The 20,063-nt window shown below is 35.8% G+C and overlaps 1 protein-coding gene across 2 annotated transcripts in view; it reads left to right on the forward strand.

The window, feature by feature from the left end:
* Positions 1 to 20,063, forward strand: part of CDC42 (cell division cycle 42) — a 38,795-nt gene that overhangs the window by 1,091 nt on the left and 17,641 nt on the right. The window lies entirely within an intron of this gene.

The raw sequence follows: 20,063 nt of genomic DNA on the forward strand, positions 1-20,063 counted from the left end.
GTGAGAGTTTTAACTCCTGCAAGTCAGGGACTCATCAAATTAAGACAGCATTTTTCAGCCTTAGTTGAATATCCTGCCTGCTTCCTACATCATATTCAGAGGTGATCTTTTCAAATCCCGGCCGTCTCAAATGCACCTAAAAGCCAGGAAGGTTTAAAATCTCAAGATTAGTTTCTGCCAGGGAGTACAGCGCAAAACAACACCTTCTACAGCTACTTGTGTAGGCGATAACTTGAAAGATCCTTTTGTACTCGAATGAAATGAATTTATTTGTGGAAGCATCTCTTTGGTCCAAAATGACTTTTCCCGACTGTTTAACTTCTCCCATCTGACTTAGATGCAGACTACATATTTAAGTTGATTCACGTGCCCTTTTTGGGACAAGAGTGTGGTGAAAAGAGAATCAGTTCATTTTATGCCTAATCTTTGCTTGCTAGACACTTTTAGTTTTGTAATTAAAAACAAGGTTTGGATTTTCAACCGAAAAAAACTCGAGTGACATTTTTAAGCCATTTGGGATCCCAGTATTTGTTCCCCAAAATGTAAGGTACATCCTTCATTGACTACAGGGTATACAGTAGCACAGAAAAATGTTAGCATTGTAAAGCAAATGAGATCAGTTGTGTAATGCATTGTTATAAGTTCTTGTTGGAACAAGCACTTTCCTATTGTTTCTCATTTGTATAGAAAGAAGGGGTTGCTTGTTAAGAAACACTTAAAGAAGTGGTAGGGTTAGGTTTAAATCAGCTTTCTGTAGTCTAGGTGTTGTAGATTGGATAGGTGTGGAGCTTGGATCTTCAAATACATTTGCCATAATCTCTTTTTAAGAATATAAAAATGGAACACTTATCTGCTGCCTTATTTCTCGAGTCTTCCACATTTAAGAAGTTGAATTACACATACATCAATTTGTATCCTTCCTTTTAAAATATAGCAGAATAGTCTTGAGTTTACAGTGTTTAGACTGAAGCAAGGAGTTGAGATTGACAATTAATTGAATATTAAAAGTGAGCTCTTTTCCAGTAATTTCTTCATGACCTAAAAGGTATCGCATCCTCTTAAAATATTTTCACATAACAACCAACGACCGTACTCAGTTAAATTTAATTTTTTGGGAAATAAGACAGGTGTTACAGCCTAGGGTAGTCAGGACTTAAACATCAGTGAGATTTTTAAAGCCCACTAAGATCAAATCTTGACTTTTTTTGTAACATCAAGATTTGTTTTATTTGGATACTTTTTTCCACTTAAATTTTATGGTCTATTAGAAAAGCATTTCTAGTTATTTTTAAAATGGTTATAGTAATGTTTTGATCCAAGAGCTGTCACATTTGGAAAGTTTTGAAGTACAGTTTATTGTGATTGTCTGGGAGCAGTATTTATAGGCATTCTTGGAAATAAAAGTCAAATTGTACTTTTACTGGTAGGTACATTTTAAATGCATGTATTAGGCTGTTTTTTGAGTGGTTGAGGAACACTTAATGAGAAGCATTTCAGGCTACAGGGCCTCTTCAGGACAAGGAGGGTTAATATTTTAACTTACTTCCCATAAATAGATCTATAATCCTCCTATAATAAAGGGCTTAATTCTAGGCCTTCAATGTTCAATATTCTCTTCCAAATCTATTAGTTTCACCTACTAGAATGTAAGTTCTATGAGGGCAGGCTTTGACCTGGCATGGTCATTCCTGTATCTCTAGCACCTAGAATATGCCAAACACATACCATGTGTCCCCCAAAATAAGACCTAGCTGGACAATCAGCTCTAATGAGTCTTTTGGAGCAAAAATTAATATAAGACCCGGTATTATGTTATGTTGTATAAGACCCAGTTTTATAGTAAAATAAGACCGGGTCTTATACTAATTTTTGCTCCAAAAGACTCATTAGAGCTGATTGTCCGGCTAGGTCTTATTTTCGGGGAAACACCGTAGTAGGTCTCAAGAAATGCTTGTCGAATGAATTTGATGATGTCTGAGGCTTAACTTTCTCTTTCTGCATATTCTGTATGCCTGTGTACTGTGTTTCCTGAGACTTCTTTTGTGCTTGCTCAGCCGAATCCATATATTTGGGTTTATTGAAGTGATGATTACTAATCTTTTGTTTGACTACATCCATCTGTTTAATGTAGTATCTTCTGCAGCTAATACTATCTGGACAGTTTACTGTTGCTTAGAAAATCTTCTGATGATCAGTTCTTATACTCTTAGAAATTATTCAGATTTTAGTATTTGTTTCCTTCCTCTATATCTTTGTTTGCAAACAGCAGCTTATTTTTGCTGTTTTTTCCCCCTCTACTGGACAGTATCAAATTCCTGGCCATGTTATGTTTTGTGTCTTCCCAGTTTCTACTTTTAGTTACTCATCTCTTCAGTCCAAAATGTTTTTGCTAAAGCAATTTTTATTACTTGTCATTTCAGCTATGTCTACTCTCCTTCACTAGCTGCCCCTGGGACATTGGTCTTAAACTGCTTATTTCATGAAGTGAAACCAGGTTTCTGCCACCAAAATGGTGTCCCATTGAAATATTTTTCTCAAATATTTAGCTGTTACGCTGAAGTTCAGTACAATTTCTGATATAGCAAAAAACTACGTATTATTTAGTCGTGGTATTCAAGCATCACACCACACTTTTAACAGTTGTATCGTTTTCTCCAAGAGTAAGCCATTATGATTTGCCATTTTAATTCTGCTGTGTAGACTTGAGAGAGATACTCCTACCTAGTATAGTGATTAAAAGTGTAGACTCTAGAACCTGACTGTCTAGGTTCAAATCCTGGCTCTGCCGTTTATTGGCTGTATGCAGTCTTTGTGCTCAGGTTTACCTCTGTATAAAATGGCTAGCAATAGTCCCTGTCTCCCAGCGTTCTGAGAATCAGATCAGTTAACCCCTGTGAAGCACATAATGCTGTGTAGGTGTTTGCTCTTATTATTATCTCTTAGGCCCCCACCTTTGAGAAGCTGTCTGCATTTCCCCCAAACATCAGGATGTTAATAACCACCTCTACCCCAGATTAATCTCACGAAACCATTTAAATTATTAAATGAAGTGGAAATTGTTGTCTGCTTTAAATTTTTATGCGTTATCTTAACCAGTGTCTTAGAAGCAAGAGTGTAAAGGTCCGGAGTACCGCAGCGTATGGTCTATGGACCAGCAGCATAAGCATCACCTTGGAGCTCATTAGGAATCTCAGACTCCATCCCAATCCTACTGAATCAGAATCTGTGTTTTAAAAAGATCCCCACCTGACTTTCATGCACATTAAAGTTTGAAGCACCCTCTTCAGGACTGCCAGAGTGATGTCTTAAGGAATTTCAGAAACAATGTGCAGAATTTATTCTTGCTTTTCCCCCTTCTTAAGTATAACCTGCTTTCTCGTAGGCAGTGTAACTGAGTTTATTGCGAGGAGCATCATCTTAAAGTGAATGTGAAACCTATTTAGTTTTTAAAGGAAAGGTAGTTTCTTGCCTATCGTGCAGAATCGACTTACGCTTGTGCTCATTATCAGGAAAAACAATGTGTTGTTAGTTATTCAAATGTCATTGCCACTTAGTAGTAACTAGATAATCTTCAATTCTAGTTTAGTTTAGTATATCAATTACACATTTGAACTCAAATGACATCTTATTGGAAACTAATTTTTATGAAGAGCATATGATCAGGATCATTCATATAACTACTGGTTATGAAAACAGGTGAAATACACAGTTGGCATTTAGCTGGTCAGATGTAAAAATGTTTTCTTTCTTTACTAAAATAAACCATGTCCAATTTCAAGGGAAAATGTTTTTCAAGAAATTTTTTTTAGTTTTTCATATAGTTTGACATACACTATTGTATTATTAGTTCCAGGTTTACAACATAGTGATTAGACATTTATATAACTTAATGAAGTGATCACTCTGATAAGTCTAGTACCCATGTGACACCATGCAATTACAATGATATTGACTCTTAATAAAATAATAAAACTCTAGTCTTAGCTGCCATATTGAAAAATTATTGCTATTTTTAAGGACTAGATTGAAGTTTTAATAACTTTTCCCTTTTTTTCTTAAACTACAGAGGGTGCCAAAAAAATGTATACACATTTTAAGAAAGGAAAAAACCATTAAAATTGTAACATGTACTCAATATACGTATACAGATAACAAAAGATGAATACAAGTCTTGTATACATTACATTTTTTTGGCACTCCGGTATTTCTCCGGTGTAGGAGAAATTCACCAGTGCTATTATTGTGCAATGTATATTCTAGAGTAGTCTTTCCTAACCCTTTGGAAATAAAGGCAGACAGAAAACTATTTGTATGCCACAAGGGAGTAAATGGATGAGGCTGCTCCTGGCTGATTGCAGGTGTCCTGCAGGAGAGCTGGAGGATCAATATATCAGACAGCCCTGTGTCCATTCCGTGTCCCAAGTGGCAGTATGAAGCCACCTATTATTGGATTTTAAACCACAACCATCCTTTTCAGCTAAAAAGATTATCCTGTGGAAACAAAAGAGATTCAGAACAGATCAAATGAAGAACAAATTAAACTAGAGGGAGAGGTAGAGGTGGAATAAAAGAGTACTGTGTTGAGTATGAGAAGAGGATAAATTTTGTAGAAGAAAACATAAACGAGATTTTACCTGCAATCCATTTGCTTTGTTGGTTGGCAATTTAAGAATACTTGTACTAGTTTTTTTTGTTTGCTTTTAAATCTTTTAAAGCAGATGAAGAGGAGTAGGAAGTAAAAGAGTAAAGTTTCTTAACAAAATTGTTATCTGTAGTTTAAGGGATTTTCATTGCTAATACAACTTTATTTGAGCTACTAGTACTTGTTTTACTAGCTGAATGCTATTTGAGAGGAGCTCAATTTTAGAATCTTCTGCAGTGGAATTAAACCATCTTTATCATTTATTGCTTTCCCAGAAAACCATATTTTTATTGTGGAGTTTAAGATTAACAGTAACAGATTTTAAAATTACTAGATTTTGAAACGTAAATTTTCATATCAGATAACTAGGAAAAAATGGACAGTTCCTATAAGTATTAGACTGCTAGGGTTTAAATCACTAAAATAACCCCCATTTGTTTCAGAAGGTGTACAAATAGTATAAATAGTACAAGATACAAGCTATGGAAATGTTTGAATTATTTTAGGTTATTTATTTATTCTACTCACCATAGGGCCAAAGGGAGTGTTAGATCGTTCTAAGAGTTTATAAAACCAGAAGAGGTGGGGTAGTGCATAATTTTTAATTTTAAGAGTATAAAATTACTGTGTTGTTTCTTTACTGTGTTTCAGAATACCTGAAAGATGTTTCCATGGGGGTGGGTGTCACATTAGTTGGAAACCCTACTTACTATATTTCCATCTTGGAAATTCATACTGTATATGTTTATTAAAGGCTCAGAGAAGTTAGTCATGAGAGAATCTGTTTAATTCAGTGTTTCTTACACTTGTTTGACGGAGCTTCCTTCCCCTTCCCTCCATGGGACACCTTTTAAAGTTTTGAGAAAATGGACTGGGAGACACTGATGTCTGGTGGTTTATTAATCTCCGTTAGGTTCACGGGCTGTTGGTGTGGCCGGTGTTTACTGTGGGTAGAAAAATGGGAAACATTTTCTCAAGTTCCTGAGGCAGGTGAATTAATGGTAGAGACTTCAGCAGAGGCCACGCATTATCTATTCTTGCTGTGACCTAAGCCCCATTCAACAGCTGTTGTATAGAAATTGCTAATTTGCAATTTCTGAGCATGTTATATATAAAATACATCTTTGGGGTATCTATGGAACTGAGCATATTATATATAAAATACATCTTTGGGGTATCTATGGGGGAATAGCTCCATCTCAACTTAAAAGCGGGGCAATGTATTGGGAGGGAGAAGCTGACCAATATTAGGGACTGGGAAATTGATTGTCCAGTGGCTGCGAGGGAAACTTCTGAAATGGAGTCACCGTCTCCAGTTTCCTCTGTTCTTAGATCAGTGATTATTCTAGTTTGAGTATTTTATTGTTTTCCAGTATTCTGAAAAGCTTGCAGTAATTTCAAAGCCAGTATTTTAATGTTCTGAAAGTCATATAATTCTTAACTGTTTTATTTGCTGCTCAAGTAATTTTTTTAAAAAAAAATAATTGTTCACATAAACAAAAAGTGTTGTAGGAGTAATTACAAATTCTTTGTATTTTATAATTTGACATATTTCTTTTGCTTTTTCTTCCTGTGTCACACATACTACCCAGTCCTCTCACCCCATCCCACCTTTTAGATTAATTTTTTTTCCTAGTTGCATATATTACATGGAAATGAAGAAAAGTTCTCCTAAAAACTTGTCCTTGGTTCTGGTTAAATCAGAGCCAGGAACGGAAAAATTCTTTAATTTATATCTGTGTTACAATTATCCGAGAGAAGTGGGGAGTGAGGAAAGACGTACCGTAATTTTGAGTATCAGGATTGCGGTTAGGGGTTTAGGTTGAGCTGTCTTATTAGTTCATTAAAAAAATTACTATTATTTGGTAATTGAGTAATTTTTCTTCAGGATCAAAATCAATTCATGTCTTGGATGTGACGTGTTGAAGATCCAAAAGTTTTTCGGCTGATACCAACTTTCTTGTGCTACTTTCTTTTAGCAAAATTGATATCATTTCTACTCATATAAAATATAAATCCACCTCTCTGGGTCTCACGCTCTCTCTTTTTTAAATATGAAGATAAGGTGATTCTTTACAAAATTTTAACGTCCTCCCCCAAAAAACACCCCCACAAAAACCAAACAAACTAAAATCTATGACAAAGAAGCAGCTTTTAAAATAGAGCTAATCAGTGGCAAAGATTTTTGTGAAGACCTAGATTCTGGAGATAATTCTTTGGCAATTAGGTGATGTTTGAATTCATTATGCACTATTTAATTGATTTAAATCTGAATTGTTTCAAAATTAGAGGCACATTTTAATTATAGTTAAATGTGTAATTACATTGAGTGTAAGATTGGTTACATTAACTATGTCACTGATACACTTGCAAACATGATGTGATACACGTAGTTTTTGGGGATCCTGCTTTTTCTAGGAAAGTGTCTTTTTTGATAGTTTAAAATTGTGCATTCCCAGAATAGAATAGAATTGCTTATGATGATGGATTATTTATCCTGAAAATGATACTGGGTGTCTTTAAATACTTGGTGTTAACTACTTAGCTAGCTAGTTCAGGCTGTGGACTTAGGACTTTGGAGTAGGATTTTTGTCTTTCAAAAGGGTATGAAATTGTTTTTTGTTGTTGTTCTTTATCCAGATAGTAGTAGAGGGTTTAGGAACCTAAAGGACCCATTGAAGGGTATATTCTGAGTCCAGAAACATGTTTTTCTTCTTGGTGCATCTCTAACCCATACTATCTTATTCATGAATTCAGCAACCCTTTGCATGCTGTATGACAGTCACTGTTCTAGGTATTGGGGACATAGCAGTGAATAAAACAGACCAAAACAAATTTCTGTCCCCACATGAAGTTTACATACTGGGGTGTGAGTTGGAGATTAGTGTTTGGAGAAAAATGAAGAACTGGAGGAAAATGAGGGAGGGCTGGTTGTGGGGAACGATGGAGTGCTTCAGGGTTTGATAGAATTTGGATTGCATTTTAAAAATAAGGTAGTCACAGGAGTTCTAGCTCCAAAATGACATTTGAGTGAAGACCTCGTAGAGGATGTGAATGAGCGAGCCATGCAGGCAAGAGAATTCTAGATAGAGGACACAACTGTGATCACTTTCTATCAGAAACATAAGTACTGTTGCACTAACTTTTATATAAAATCTTTAAAAGTAGACATTAAGCCAATCGATTCCGTAATGCATCTGGAGTACCATTACAGGAGCTTAATTTCCCAAAATACGGTGCATGTGTATAATTTCCGTAGACAGTTGGTAGTCAGGGCAGAAGTTTGTGCTCTGATGGTGCTGGCCTTGGTTTCAAATGGTGCTTGAAAAGGCAGATTTGTTGCCAACACATAGTGGTTATTTTTCAGTCTTTAAAACTATCTTTGTTGTTTTTGTTTCTCTCAATCTCTTGTAGCGGATAGAACTATATATACAGTTACTCAACTGCTATGCAACCAAACTGAAACATCTGCAGTCATGCCAGCTGTATTGACAGACTTTGGTGCAACTGTTACAGCATCTCTTACCATTCTTTGTCCAGTTGTTTCTTCAAGTACGGTGGTTTCCCTAAAAATAAGACCTAGCCGGACCATCAGCTCTAATGCACCTTTTGGAGCAAAAATTAATTTAAGACCCGGGTCTTATTTTAATATAATGTAAGACCAGGTCTTATATAACGTAATATAAGACCGGGTCTTATATTAATTTTTGCTCCAAAAGACGCAGTAGAGCTGATGTTCCGGCTAGGTCTTCTTTTCCGGGAAACGGCACATGCTTGAATGCTTCTGTAGGTGTTTACCCCCAAAACAACAGATTTTACATCAAAATTGGTAGACTGCAATGATTCAGAATCTTGGTGATCTTGTTTTGTGTTCTTTAAAAAATGGTTTGTAGTTTATAAAACAGACTGAGAATCTGAATGTAGGTACCTCTGCCTCATTAGATATAACGAAGGAAGTCTAAATGATCATGGTTAGTTTTGTAGTTCGCATCTCACCTGGTAACCTTTCAAAGAAAGGTTCTTAGCCTGTCACTCATTTTACAGTGTGTGTTGCCTAGGTAGTATAGTGACTTATTTTTTGCAGCAATGTATGCTTGTATGTAGGATTTCTGATACAGGTTGGCCTGTGATTTCATCCTTGATAGACTTAGGACAGAATTTGTGTATTGATTCTGAAAAGGCTGTTTTCTTACAAGAATGCTTTAAGAACATAATAACTTGATCTTGAGATTTTTTTCTAACTTCTCCATTTGTCTGTGGTACAAACCTATCTAATATCCCAGACTAAAAAACTTCCTCATAACTTACTACCTCCTTAAGCAAACCACCCTCCACTTTCAAACTGGTCAACTATTTGTTCTGTATTTTCATGCTAATAACCTAGTGCAGGTCCTTCATTTAAGTCTCGGATTATTAAAGTAGTTTTTTAGTTGAGTTCCTTTGCTATATCTGGTTATCTTTGCAGGCTGCCTTGGAATACAGGCACAAGATTGATATTCCTAAAAAAAACTTTTCATAGATAAGAAATGGTAGCCACCTGTTTGCCACCCAGATTAAATTAAAACTCCGCTTTCAATCTTTAATGACTTGGACTCATCCAGTTTTTTTGTTTGTTTCTTCCACTTTTCAGGTTGACAGTACTTGTGCCTTTCTTCCTGATATTCCATCTAATTAGAGATTTTTTCTCATATTCTTCTAGACCACTCTCATATTTATTGTTCTTTTGAAAATCTATGGTACTTGTAGTGTAATTTTGTAGCAATCAGACTACTACAAATTGTGTTAGCCTCTTCTGCTAATAACCAGCAAAATATACCAGGTGATGCATGGCAAGCTATCTAGCATGGTGTTTGGCACAGAGTAGGCATTCAGTAATTTATTGAAATATTTTGAAGGCCTTTGAAGGCAGGGTTTCTGTCTTAACCAATATAGTACTATAATAGGCATTTAAATATCTTGCTGACTTTTACAGTGAATAGAGTTGTTTCTTGGAAGAACAGGAACCTCTTGTAACAAGCTCTAGGTCTTGTGTCCTGATGCAGTGAAGATTGGGTAAGATTGGTTAGGTGCTTGGTCTTGTTCTTTAACACACACACACTAGCATGCTCCTGTTAAACTCTCTTTGCATTTGTTTTTTACACATTAGACCACAAAATTTTAACAGTGGTAGTATATGTTTTTAATAACTTTGTGTTAGCTGTATTGGTCATCTTCACAACTATTTGTAATATGTATATAATTTCATCCTGGGGTATGTTGTTACTTATTCATTTTTTATGTTGCATTAACTGTTTTAATGGTATAGCATTCCATTGTTTCTTGATGAATTATTTTCTTCATTTTGGATAAATTATCTGAAGTGGTATTTATTTTTTTTAAAGAGGGATAAAAATGTTTTAATTGTTGAACTACATTAGTAGAGTGATTTACATTGCATTACTAAATGAAGTGAATGAAGTAGAATTATTGAGACAAGTGATGTGAATATTTTTATGGCCCTTAAAATACATGTGTAGGGCATTAAAAAACTGCCTGTGCTTATAAAATACATGTAGATCGAGGACTTTGGTGAGTTTGGTTTATCAGGACTTGTTAGCTGTTAGACTGGGTTTGCTGGCAGTGTTTTTCTTAATTGTTGAATATGTCTTGGAGACCTTTTCATTTCAGTAGATAGTTTTGTTTTTAAATTTAAAGGAAATACTACATGCACATGGTGAAAACTTAAGTACAAAAGAGAATACAGTGAAAAATAACTCCCCATTCCACGCACCCATATCCCCTTCCCAAAAGCAGCCACTGTTAGTTACCTAGCAGATATGTGTCTCTGTAGATATTCTCTGCACCTGTAAGTACATATATATCTCCTCTCCATTAAAAAAAACCTCACATAAGTTGCCATGTTACACACATTGTTCTGCACATTTTTAAAAACTTAATATATTTCGGAGCTGTTCATATTGGCCCTGTGTTAGTTTGCTAGGGCTGCCATAACAAAGTACTATATTGGGTGATTCAAACAGAAATTTATTTCCTGACAGTTCTGGAGGCTAGAAGTCCAAGATCAAGGTGTTGTCAGGGTTTAGTTTCCTCTGAGGGCTTCTGTCTTTGGTTTATACATGGCCCACTTTTAGGATCTTCATTCCCTCTTTTTCTCCTTATTAGGCCACCAGTCATACTGGATTAGGGCCCACCAGTGTGACTTCATCTTACCTTAATTCTTTAACGGCCCTATCTCCAAATACAGTCAGTCATATTCTGAGGTATTGGGGGTTAGGACTTCAAAATATCAATTTTTGGGGTGTGAGGGACACAACTCAGTCCGTAACAGGCTCATTCTTTTTAATAGTTGAATAATATTCCTTTGTATTATAACCTAGTTTACCAGTCTCCTGTTGGTATAGTCTTTTTATGTAGGTAGTTTCTAGTCTTGCTCCTACAAGCAAGGCCTGTGGTAAATATCCTTGTACCTACCTCTTTGCATGCTTGGATAAAGTCTTAGAAATGGAATTGCCAGGTCAAAGAAAGTACATGTTAAATTTTGGTAGGTATTGGCCTAGACATAGAAGTCTTGTTTCTTATTGTTTCCGTCATTTTTTTTTTGAAAGCAAAAATTTGCCTTGTGTATTATGTTCCAAAACCACATTTTATTTTTAGGGTACACGATTTGGTTTTCACTTAGCACTTTGATGGACTATAAATGCAGTATCCTGTACAAGATTGCCTAGATAATCACATTCTAAATTGACTGCTTACCTGCGTTACTTCACAATGAAAAAAAAGAGCTCATATTTGAGTGTTAAGTGCCGTATAAACGAGTAACCAAGTAATTCTTACAACCTATGATGTTAATGCTAAGAAACAAAGTCTTAAAGAAAGGTTACGTAGCTTGGCCAGAGTCGCACAAGAAGGGACATGAGCTGAGGGGATCTGCTTGGCTCGAAAGCTTCTGTCGTTGGCCGCTACTCTACACTGTCTTCCTTGGGCATCTTAGAGACTTCATAAATATTTGTTGTATGAGTAAGTAATGTTATTTTGTCTCTTAAAACAGAGATGATTGTATGCAGATGATATGATACTATATATAGAGAACCCTAAAGACTCCACCAAGAAGCTATTAGAGCTGATAGATGAATTTAGTAAAGTAGCAGGATACAAAATTAATATTCAGAAATCAGTTGCATTTGTATATACCAATAATAAAACATCAGAAGGAGAAATTAAAAAAACAATCCCATTTACAATCGCTCCAAAGACTATAAAATACCTGGGAATAAATTTAACCAAAGAAGTAAAAGATCTGTACTCAGAAAATTATAAGACACTGAAGAAAGGAATGAAGGAAGATATAAATAGATGGAAACACATATCATGTTCATGGATAAGAAGAATTAATATAGTTAAAATGTCCATACTGCCTAAGGCAATATACATATTCAATGCAATTCCTATCAAACTGCCAACGTCGTTTTTCACAGAAATAGAACATATAATCCTAAAATTTATATGGGACCATAAAAGACCCCGAATAGCAAAGGCAATCTTGAGAAATAAGAACAAAGTGGGAGGTATAACAATACCTGACTTCAAATTATACTACTAGGCTACAGTAATCAAAACAGCATGGTACTGGCATAAAAACAGCCACATAGATCAATGGAACAGAATAGAGAGTCCAGAAATAAATCCACGCCTGTATGGCCATTTAATCTACGACAATGGAAGCAAGAATGTACGATGGAATAAAGACAGTCTATTCAATAAATGGTGCTGGGAAACCTGGACAGACACATGCAAAAAAATGAAGCTGGACCACCTCCTTATACCATATACAAAAATAAATTCAAAATGGCTTAAAGACTTAAATGTAAGATCTGAAACCATAAAATACCTAGAAGAAAATATAGGAAGAAACTTCTCAGACATTACCCGGAGTAAGATTTTTACTGATATATACCCTCGCTCGAGGGAAGTAAGAGAAAAAATAAACATGTGGGATTATATCAAACTAAAAAGTTTTTTCACAGCAAAGGAAACCATCAATAAAACAAGAAGGGATCCTACTGAATGGGAAAAGATATTTGCCAGTGATATATCTGATAAGGGATTAATATCACAAATCTATGAAAAACTCACTCAACTCAACTCCAAAAAAACAAACGATCCAATTAAAAAATGGGCAGAGGACTTGAAGAGACATTTTTCTAAAAAGGACATACAGATGGCAAACAGACATATGAAGAAATGCTCAACCTCACTAACCACCAGAGAAATGCAAATAAAAACCACAATGAGATACCACCTCACCCCAGTCAAAATGGCTATCATCAATAAATCAACAAACAACAAGTGCTGGCGCGGATGTGGAGAAAAGGGAACGCTTGTGCACTGTTGGTGGGATTGCAGATTAGTGCAGCCACTATGGAAAACAGTATGGAGGTATCTCAAAAATCTGAAAATGGAACTACCCTATGATCCAGTAATTCCACTCCTAGGTATCTATCCGGAGAAATCCAAAACTTCAATTCAAAAATCTTTATGCACTCCTATGTTTATTGCAGCACTATACACAATAGCTAAGACATGGAAACAACCAAAATGTCCATCGGTAGATGACTGGATTAAGAAACTGGTACATTTATACAATGGAGTATTACGCAGCCATAAAGAAGAAAGAAATCTTACCATTTGCAACAACATGGATGGACCTAGAGAACATTATGTTAAGTGAAATAAGTCAGATAGAGAAAGATAAGTACCATATGATCTCACTTATTTGCGGAATCTAAAGAAAAGAATAAGTGAATGAACTAATCAGAAACAGTTTTGGAGACAAAGAGGAAAAACAGGGTTGCTAGATGGGCGGGAGGGGTGGGGGGTGGGGAGGAGGGTGAGGGGATTGGAGGGCAGTCGGTGACCACAGGATGGCCACGGGTTTGAAAATTAATCTGGGGAACGTAATTTAGTGGTTACCAGAGGGTAAAGGGGTTGGGGGGTGGGAGATGAGGGTAAGGGGGATCAAATATATGGTGATGGAAGGGGAACTGACTCTGGGTGGTGAACACACAGTGTAATTTATGGATGATGTGATACAGAATTGCACACCTGAAATCTATGTAATTTTACTAACAATTGTCACCCCAATAAATTTAAAAAATAAAATTAAAAAAAACAAACAAACAGATGAATTACAGCCCTTTTTGTAACATTCCTAATCCTCTGGCTACAAATACGAAATTTAATTTAAACTCTTTGAGATCAGAGTGAGGGATTTTCATAAAGGATTGATCAAGTTAGCAGATAACCCTTTCAAATAGAAGCATGGATTTTTCTGAGGTTTCTCTTACGTACAGTGTTCAGATGCTTTCATTTAACGGTAGTAATTCTAATCTTTATCAGGGCCATTTTGGGTTTTGCAAATTTTAATTGGGGGTAAGAATAAGGTGCCATATTAGGTGTTTATTCTTTACCAGGTGATATATTAGTTGCTGTATACATTTTCTCATTTCTCTTTATACCTAGCTGGACCATCAGCTCTAATGTGTTTTTTGGAGCAAAAATAGTAAATAGTAATAGTAAAATAATACCGGGTCTTATGTTAATTTTTGCTCCAAAAGATGCATTAGAGTTGACGGTCTGGCTAGGTCTTATTTTCGGGGAAACACGGTAGCAGTTTTTTGAGTTAGATGTTATTGTGTAGATGGGAAAATTAAGGTACAGAAGTGAAGTAACTTGCCAGGATCCCACACATTGAAATGGAGCTAAGATTGGAACCCATATTTGCTTGTCTTTAAAAATCCTGTGCTTTTTTTTAATGTTACTTTAGCCAACAAGGTTGTTAAAAAACATTTAAAATTTTTTTCTTACCCTTAATATATGCTCAGTACTGTATAGGTGCCTTGGGAGGGAGATAAAGAAGTACAAACCTCGTTTTTCTTTCAGAGAGCCTAAAATCTATTAGAATGAGCACAAGCATATGTGAATAAAAACAACATGGTTAAGTAGTCAGTTGTGTGGTTCAATTATTTAGTGAGTACTTTGTGTCCAGGATTGAGCTATTTTCTGGGAATACAGCAGAGTCCCTCCTGCTGTTACAGAAGTTGTTTTCTTATTTTTTTATGTCTCCCTTACTGCAGTATAACAAATAAACAAGATAATTATAGATTATGACCATACTATAAAGGGAATAAAAAGGGTAATGTGATAGAAGTAAGGAGGGAAGGGGTTGGCTGTTACTCTGGATAGTGTGCTTAGGGGAGGATTTTCTGAGGAGATTTGAGCTGAGATTTGAAGGATGAGAAATCAACAGCTTTAAGAGCAGGGGAAAGTACTTTTGGCAAGTATGTAGACCTGAAGGCAGGATAGGGTCTAGCGAGTTTGAGGAACATAAAGAGACCTGTGTAGCTAGAGCATAGAGAGTGAAGAGGAAATGAGTACAAAATAATGAGATTTAAGAGCTAAGAAGGGCCTTGCTATGGGAGTTCACAGAATTGGGGCAGTTTTTGACAGCTGGAATAGTTAGGGAAGGAGTCTCAGATAAGGTGGAACTTTGGGGTGGAAAGTTAGGACAGAAGTAGAATGAGTTGTAAGGCTAGACATCCATGGCTTGGAGACATGATGTGAATAAAGGCAAAAACTTTGAAATAAGCACCAAACCATATAATTTAAATAGTATCAGGCAGTTGGCAATCAATTAGATGGGCAGAGTAAGATGCAAAGAAACTGGTTGAACAGTTTCAGTCCTGTTTTTCCCCAAGTTGTCCAGATCTCTCAGCTGTGGTAAATTCAGATTTGAGATTTGGGGTAAGTGAAATGCCCTTACCTTTCATTATCTGGTCTTTGGCATGAAACTAGGGAGGTTTGAGTGTGCATTATGTATCTCCTTGCCCTTTCTTAATAGAATAGAATTATATTGGCCTTAATTAAGAAACCAGAGCAAAAAAATTGCATATAAGGGCGTCAGTATCAGTAATGTGATGAAAGAAGAATATGTTGGGGGAATGGGGAGATGATGCTTATTTGTTTGTTTTCTGTATACCCCACAAGGATTGTTGCCCCAACAAGACGTAAACTTTGTTGCAGGCGTCAGGGACATAGCTATGGTATAGGACCATGCTTGGCACATACTAAGTGATCAGTAACGGTTTGTTGAATGAGTGAAGAAATCTACAAGTCTTGAATATTTTGAGGAAAAATCTTATTGTAGTTTCCATTCTCTTCTAATCAAATACTTAGTATTCTTGTACATTATTGCATACTCTTGAGTTTTTGCACATTGTTTTGAAATATTAAATTTAAAAATTATACAGCTTATTTAAATACGTACTAATTGGGTTTCAATTTATTTATTTTCACAAATATAAAATGATGACTGCCTGGCAGCCCTTATTTTTTGACAATTTGAGGAAGGGAAACTCACCATTATAGTAAAAATAAGGACTTAACATTCTGATTGGTTCAGACATTTTGGGATGAAGTCATTTTCAGAAACGAAGCTGACACAACAAACTTGTCTAGCTCTGCCGAGAACATCTTTACCACATAGAATCATAATCGTTCATTTTGTGAGTGCTACTGTCAGCACTTTCCCCCTGACAGTTGCTTCATTTTTGTCATCTCACGGACCCATAGAACGTTAATTTGAAATTCGCCTGTTAACTTTCTCATGTAGGTTATATTCACAGCATATATCAATTTCTTTCATAAGTGGCACAAGTGGAGCTATTTGAATAATTGCTTGAATAAATGCTTACTATTTGCCATGCCATCCAACACTTTGCATGTGTTAATGCATTTAATTAGCAGCTGGAGATAGTAAGAGTTTTGCAACCATTTTGGGAGAGAAATGCATGAAGAATTCAAGATGGCATGTATTTCTCAAAAATCGAAAGAAAATTGTGTTTTATGCAACATCTGAGAAGTACATTTGGGGAGGGTGGGGAACCCACTATTTTTTCCAACAATCAAAAGCAGTAGTGCTGTTATCACTTGCATTCTGCCCAAGTCTCCTTTACTATTTTTTTTTTGTTGTGTAATATCTACCAATTTTGTATATATTTATCAGTCTTCTTGTCAGAAATCAACAAGTGAAAAGCAACTACAGGGCTCTTGGACATGTGCCATGGAGACCTTGTCTTTTAAATTTTTATAATGACTTAATTCTGACGGTGAATAAGTAGAATTTTGGGGGAAAATAAGTGCCTTCACTAATTTCTTTCAGTTAGACTAGACGCCTAGAAGATGGAACATAAACAAATGAAAACAACCAATCAGCTCCTAGATAAGATGTGTTGGCTGGCTTGGGAGTGAGCAGAAGGTAGAAAAAAATCTTAAAATTATTTCAGGAGGATTTTCCTATAAAGCAATAATTTTGATAATAAAATATTTAATACTAGATGTTTCTTACCTCGCCTCTACTGTAATAATTATTCTGAGAAATTATCTAATTGCCATGTTATTCACATGCAAAACTTAAATTCACAACAGAATGATTATCTCTTACAAAGCTCAATCAAATAAACAGGATGTGGGATTTTATTTTACTCTCCTTACGAGCTAATCTGTTTAGCCTGGTATTGTTTTGTGGATGCTGGCAGAAGACACGAGATTCCTGGGTCAGAGACAAAGAATTTAATTAAGGCACGGTCAGCAGCAGGTCAGTGTATGTTGCTTCCCCTTACCCCTAAGACTTCCATGTAGGAGATGCAGTGGGTTTGTGTCATAGCTGAGGAACACTGCGCTTGGGGAACCCACTGTTTAATACTGTGTTTCCCCGAAAATAAGACCTAACCGGACAATTAGCTCTAATGCGTCTTTTGGAGCAAAAATTAATATAAGACCCGGTCTTATATTATATATATTATATCATTATACCTGGTCTTATATAAGACCCGGTCTTATTTTACTATAATACTATACTTATTTTATATTTTACTTGTATTAATTTTTGCTCCAAAAGACGCATTAGAGCTAATTGTCCGGCTAGGTCTTATTATCGGGGAAACACGGTAGTAAGCAAGGAACAAGCTTGTTCTTTGTCCCAGAGGGAGATATTTCTGTGTCCTTCAGGGTCGTTTGCTGCAAACACAACCTTCTGGCATGGCCTGGGTAGAGTAGAGTGGTTAGGGCCTTGCATTCTTAGCGTACCCAGCAAGATGTAGAGAAGCACGAGAGACCCATGGGGGGCTGTCTCTCCCAACACAGCGTTGTCTACTTTTTGCTAATTGAAAGATATGTATGTGTGTGTGTGTGTGTATATATAAATAAATAAATAAATAAATAAATAAATAAATAAATATAAATTTTATTGGGGAATATTGGGGAACAGTGTGTTTTTCCAGGGCCCATCAGCTCCAAGTCATTGTTCTTTCAATCTAGTTGTGGAGGGCGCAGCTCAGCTCCAAGTCCAGTCACCGCTTTCAATCTTTAGTTTCAGGGGGCGCAGCCCACCATCCTATGCGGGAATTGAACTGGCAACCCTGCTGTTGAGAGCTTGCGCTCTAACCAACTGAGCCATCCGGCTGCCCCAAAAGATATTTTACAGAACTACAATTTTTTCAGATTGGAATAGATAGTTATTATTGAAAATTGGGGCAAACTGCTGATTACATTAAGCTTCTTCTCGATTTTTATTAGGGCAAGTAACTGAGCAGTATCTGTATTGCTTTGACTTTTTGAATGAGTGGCAAAGTTTTCTAAGATTATTTCCTGTTTATTGAGGACTCTGGAAACAAATTATAAAGTTCAAAAAGAACTGTCTTTATGTGGCTTGTTCTGTATTTGCCTAAAGTGTGAAGAGCTGGAAAAGAATGTTAGGATACATGGATCTTAGCTTTCTGGCTTTGGGGCAAGTCACTTGTGTTTAGCCTAGAATATTTGCAAAATCATGGGGTAAGTTAGTTCATTAAAGAATATTTCACTTTTAAAAATTTTCAGTTTTTATTTTTTAAGTAAGAGTGGGTGAACTAATACCATTGAATTCTCTTAAATTTTGTTTGAAGCTAAACATTCATTTTAAGGTTAAAAAAATTCCTTTGACAATGTATTGTTTGTTTTGGGGAGAAAAGTGGCTATGATGGAGGTGTAATAGGATTTTTGGAGTTTAGCTGGCTGCCAGCCAATAATAATGATACTAAAGAGAGGGTTCTGTAGCCTCTTTAGATGTAGGGCTCAAGTAAAGGAAAAGGGCTTTAGTTCTGAGATTTTCAAAGGGTAATTGGAGTCCCAAAGCACTTAAGAACCTGTGAAATGGAGGTTTTGGTGTGGCTGTCTGGCGGAGCAACAGGTACTGGGAACAAGTGTAGAAGATACACATCATTTTACAATTTATTCTCCTTATGATTGGGAGAATCATTTTTCATGCTTTAAATTGCTCAACCCCAATTCTAAGTTCTGGTACAAATGAACTTCATTATTAAAGAGGGATAGTGTTTAGTTATTGAAGCAAAATAACTTTTCTAGACACTTGGTATACCGTGTTTTCCCGAAAATAAGACCTAGCCGGACCATCAGCTCTAATGCGACTTTTGGAGCAAAAATTAATATAAGATTGGGTCTTATATTAGACCTGGCATTATACGATATGATATTATATGATATATGATATTATACGGTATATGATATTAGATGATATATGATATTATATGATAGTATATAAGAGCAGATCTTACATTATATTTTACCCGGTCTTATATTGTATTAAAATAAGACTGGGTCTTATATTAATTTCTGCTCCAAAAGACACATTAGAGCTGATGGTCCAGCTAGGTCTTATTTTCGGGGAAACATGGTAGCAAAATGGTCATTGGTACGACGTAGCCTCTTAGCTGCCATAGTGATTTGACATTATTTTAACAGAAAATTAACATAGGATATACAAGCATGTCTGGCCTAGTGTCCTCCATGTTGTTGAAGCTGGCATTGTATACATTGTGAAACCAAAGTCTCGTCCCTGGTCACCTGCTTCCTTCCCATCATGGGTCATCTGGTGACATTTTAATACATGAAGTTATTAATAATATGCTTTGCAGAATAGTTAATAAAATTGGAACTTGATGCTGGAATGACCACTTTTGTAATAATACCTCTATATTTGACTACATTTTTAGTAGGAACCATGAGTACTATAATTATTTTGAAATAAAAAGAATTATGTGCTCCTTTCTGAGTTGAATTGTTGATGTTTTAAAACTTTCATTGACTTAAAAGTGCCTTTTCATCATTCAAGAGTAATAGCTAACATTTATTAAGCACTTACTGTATACCAGGCACTGTTTTAAATTCTTTACATTTATTATCTTATTCAGTCAACTTATCCTGTAAGGAAAGTGTTACTATATTTATTTTTAGATAAGGGAATAATGAGCCACAGAGAAGTTAAATAACTTGCCTAAGTTCACATAGCTAGAGTGGTTGAGTCCGTCTG

This window comes from Rhinolophus ferrumequinum, chromosome 9 (genome assembly GCF_004115265.2).
Source record: "Rhinolophus ferrumequinum isolate MPI-CBG mRhiFer1 chromosome 9, mRhiFer1_v1.p, whole genome shotgun sequence".
Taxonomy (NCBI): Eukaryota; Metazoa; Chordata; class Mammalia; order Chiroptera; family Rhinolophidae; genus Rhinolophus; species Rhinolophus ferrumequinum.